The sequence below is a fragment of the Archocentrus centrarchus genome, chromosome 11, assembly GCF_007364275.1.
Source record: "Archocentrus centrarchus isolate MPI-CPG fArcCen1 chromosome 11, fArcCen1, whole genome shotgun sequence".
Lineage (NCBI taxonomy): Eukaryota > Metazoa > Chordata > Actinopteri > Cichliformes > Cichlidae > Archocentrus > Archocentrus centrarchus.
Genome location: NC_044356.1, coordinates 36,478,155 through 36,482,818, shown reverse-complemented (window position 1 = coordinate 36,482,818; position 4,664 = coordinate 36,478,155). Strand labels below are relative to the sequence as shown.

At 43.8% G+C, this 4,664-nt stretch overlaps 1 long non-coding RNA gene across 1 annotated transcript; it reads left to right on the top strand.

Annotated features, from left to right (window-relative positions):
• The first annotated feature begins 679 nt into the window (after positions 1-679).
• Positions 680-4,459, top strand: LOC115788667 (uncharacterized). Its single transcript, XR_004020610.1, has 3 exons — positions 680-828; positions 2,742-2,928; positions 4,100-4,459. It is a non-coding gene; the product is annotated as an uncharacterized LOC115788667 (long non-coding RNA).
• Positions 4,460-4,664: the final 205 nt, after the last annotated feature.

Below are 4,664 nucleotides of genomic sequence, written 5' to 3'. Positions count from 1 at the left end.
GACTGATGACACTGAGGTCTCCAATCTCATGCTTATCAAAGCGCTGTTCAACTTTGGCAGTTATATATATAATAAAAGAAAGAAGTCAAACTTTTTTTTAACCACCGGAAATGTTTAAAATGACTGTGTAAGTATGAGTTTGTCTTTGGAGTTAGACAAACTGGGCTGACTGGAGAGCAGGTGTGTGTATGTGTGTGTGTATGTGGGGGGGGGGGGGGGGGGGGGGGGGGGGGGCACCACAGTCGACCAGCAAGAGGCTGACCATTGAGGCGAAATCACACAAGCAAAGCCACTTATTCCATTTTTGGGACTTCGGATCCCCTTCCATCTCTGCATAGATCTGCATCCCACTATCTTTCCCTCTACTTTCACTCCCACCCACCCCCCAAACTCTCCCTCCCCTCCTGGGTCCAGCATCCCCTCTTTCCCCCTAGACCCTCCATTTCTCCCCTCCCCTATGCCTCTCACCCATTTCATTGTACCACAGGAGATTTTCTCCATTGAGGCCCAGTCTCTTAGGTAACCCCAGTGCTGCATGAAATAAGGAGAGGGAGAGAGCGAGAGACAGAGAATGAGAGAAACAGAGAGAGAGAGAGAGAGAGGGCGGGGAAATGGAGAAAGAGAGGGCAAAGGAAATGTAAAGGCGGAGGGAGGGCCGGACAGAAAGGGTTGAAGAAGGAGAGGAAGAAGGACGCAGGATCAGAGGAGGCAGAGAGAGTGAAAGATGGAGAAGTGGGATAAGTGTGGTCAGACGTCGACAGCGATGCAGCAGAAATTCACCCAGAGCTGAGGGAGGAAGACTGATTGGTGAAGATGTCCATCGCACATGTAAGGATGAGCGCTCTGTGGCTGAGAGGGAGTTCATCAGGTGCTTTTTGCTGAAATTGCTGGTCTGCGTTTTAGGCCCCAAAGAGGCCAAATACTGGGTGCTGCTGCACTGTTGCCTTCTTGCATATGTGTGTGTTTTGTCGCTGTTTGTTTTGTTGTTTTTTGCTGCTTTGTTGTTGTTTTTCTTTAAGCAGATATTAATTGTTAAATTTAGATGTTACATCCTTCAGTAGCTTGTGTGCTAGTAGATAAAAGTTTAGACCATCAGGGCCCTTTTATGGAGATGAATTTGAAGCACAGTATTTTAGTTTGAAATGGAATACAAATATTTTAAATGCAGCTATTAGTCGAATCTAACAAACTTTGCTGCAAAGTAACTTTCACAGGGAAGGTTTCATCCATTTGGTTAGATGTTAATTCATGACAGAAATCACATACTTTACAAAGAAGAGCAAAGTTTAATATCACAACATATCACATTCTATTTATTTCAGCAGTTTAGGGAATATTTAACAGCTAATTTTTACTTTGTAATATTTTCTTATTCTGTGATTTAACTGCAAACTTTATCCTGAACAGAGACTTCAACTGTAAGGAAAGGACTTTCTGAAATGCTGCCATCCTTTGTGGCCATGCTACTCTGCACCTCAATAGTGGGCACACAGCACATGGGGTTCCCATGAATAGATCAGGCCTCACCAAAGACCACATCATTTGGATAAAGACGGGGTCCCACAGAAAGAGAAAATGCCTCACGGAGCGAATCAGATAAAGAGAAAATGTTGCTTACAGCAAATCAGATTAGGGCGAGTCAGAGCTTTACTTTTTCGTTTTCAGCCCCCCATCTCCACCCTCCTACCTCCAACTTGGTGAAATTTACTACTGCTACCTCTCATGTGTCTGATAATAACGTGCGCCACTGCTGTGTCGAGTTATCATCTCAGGCTTTTGTCTTCTTTGATCCATGTGACCGTTGGGGGACCCACTATTTCTTTTGTACAAGGTCACATTGCTGGCTCCCTTTGGACGGGCCTGCCCCCGGGTGGTGACCCCTTCGTTCATCATGGTGTCGCCGGCACTGAGGACAAGCATGAGTTAAAGCTTTTCTCTTCTTTTTTTTCTTTGCGCCTTCCTGCTCATTCCTCTGTTATAGTCTTACAATCTTTTAATTTTTGTGTCCATCCTCCATCATGAAAGTAAGACTCAACAAGAGGAGGAGAGATTTTTGATGGAACCACTCCAGTAGGGCATGCACCTGACTGTCCAAGTATGCAAACTTACCAGTGACCAAGAGAAGGATGGAGGTCTGGAGCTGATTGTCCAAACGCAATTCTTGCATGTGCTTTTGTCAAACCAGGAGTTGTGGATGGACATCACGCCCCTGGCCTCTGAAAATCAGCAAGGGACAGACCGCCTTGGATGGACTCAAACTTGGTGGGTTTGTAGGAGGACGAGTTAAAGACACAGAAAGACAAACAGAGGAAGGAGCAGAGTGTGTTTATTTAAATGTGAAGCCTGCAAGAACCTCTCGACATTTTGGAAGTCAGCTTAACTTTATTTTCCCACTAAAATATTTTATTTGTGACAGAAGCCTCTAAACTGTAAGTATTTCAATCAATCCAGGTGTGCAGTGAAGAGAAGCTGGTGAGTAATTAATATCATCACTGGTTTGAAAGCACTGGCACCAAACAGAGACGGCAGGTGGAAATCAGCCCAGTGAACAGTAAAGACAAAGAACTTCAGCTTCAGTTAATCTCGACGTTTACAAAATGCAGATAATGTGAAATAATATTCCAAACTTTCTCAAAGATGCAACTTTCAGCAGATATAAAAAAGATTAAATTAACTTATTGCTTGTTGACATTTTGTTTTACTAATCCATATTTTTTTTTTTTCTCCATATGGGTGCAAAGTCTAAATGCTTGAAGATGCCTGGCAGCGCAGATCAGGAGGGTCCCATTTTGGGAAGGAGGTTAGAGTCCGTCTGTGGAGCAGAAAAGGCTGAAGAGCTCTCACTGCGTGAAGTACAGCTGAATGTGTCCGGTTCACACTTCAGCACCAGAGTCTGGAGAGGGCCGTGCTAAATCAGCACTCGAAGGGGTGAGAGTGACAGAAAAGTATGAATGAGGGGAGGGTGTGTGTGTGTGTGGTTGTGCGTTTGTGTGTATGTGTGTTACACTTTGTGTGTGTGTGTGTGTGTGTGTGTGTGTGTGTGTGTGTGTGTGTGTGTGTGTATGTGTGTATGTGTGTGTGTGTTGCTCTTTGTGTGTGTGTGTTACTCTGTGTTTTGTGTGTGTGTGTGTGTGTGTGTGTGTGTGTGTGTGTGTGTGTTGCTCTTTGTGTGTTTGTTACTCTGTGTTTTGTGTGTGTATGTGTGTGTGTGTGTGTGTGTGTGTGTGTGTGTGTTGCTCTTTGTGTGTGTGTTACTCTGTGTTTTGTGTGTGCGTGTGTGTGCGTGTGTGTGCGTGTGTGTGCGTGCTGTCCTCCTCTGTTTGCCCCTGTGAATTTGCTTCTGTGTGTTTTCCTGTTTGACAAAGTTCGAGGGGCCAGACATGGAGAAAGAAGAGGGAAAATGAGTGAAAGTAAAGGACTGAATGAGGTGGAGGGAGAGAGGGAGAGAGCAGGATAAAGAAAAGGAGGCAGAGATCTCACGGACAGAGGGAGAGAGGGAAGAACGAGAGGACGGTTTTGGAGGGAAAAGAAGAGCAGGCACCTTGAAATTTCTGTGGCGAGTTTGTCCGATGCTTCACAGCGCGAGTGCCGTAAATTGGTGAGATTTATAGATTGAAGCTGCAGGAAGCGAAACTCGGTCTGGGAAATATGTTCAGAGAAAGAGAAAGAGTGAGGGAGAGGCTGAGCGGCTGAGAGAGAGGGCGGGAGGGAGATCAGAGCGGGGCTGCATTAATATGCTAATGGCCTGAGTGAATGCACAACAGGCCCACTGACCAGGCTAATCACTGGTGGACACACACTGAGGCTAATCCCTCACACACACACACACACACGCACGCACGCAAGCACACACACACACACACACACACACACACACACACACACACACACACACACACACTGTACAGTGTATGTTTTAAAATATTTGGGCAGCAACTTCTTCTGCAGTGATTGGTCTTCCAGCACAGGTTTGAAACACTGAGGTCAAAGTTCAGATTTTAGGTTTCATTTCAGGGTCTTCTCTACCTTATCGGATGCTTAGAGGGAAAACATGGAATTTTGACCACATTTAAGTCGAACGTGAATTTCTTTGTTGCAGATTGGATTGAACGCACAGAGGATTGTGGGATACAGACTTCAGAGAGTGACTGAGTGATGATTTCCAACTTGCAGAGTAAGTAGGCTTCAGTGATTCCATCTAACTTCATACTATGCTTCCAATCAGTGACACTAAATATAAAGTTCATGCTGTACTTTGTATTTAGTGTCAGTATTTCACATTCAGGTTAAAGGAGATAAAATATTCTCAGAAGTGATGAAAGAAGACAAAAAGGACTTTGATGCTTTTCAGCTGCTCAGCTGTTGCTCTTTTGTGTCTCCTGTCTGTAATATATTTCATATTATTGTCATGTTTAAAAAATGTATGTAAAGTACCAATAATAAAATTAATATTTCAAAATTTGTCTGGGTGTTTTTCTTTGCTTCTTGGCCCGGAACTAATGAAATGGAAAATGCCAAAGTCTTGGGTTCAGTCTCTAACTATCAACTAATGAAAAAACATTATGGTTTATTTTCACCAATAACTACAAGGTAACGAGTTTTGAACTTCTCCCTACATTGTCTTTTCTTTAGAGCTTCAATAACATTTAAAATGTGTTTTCAAG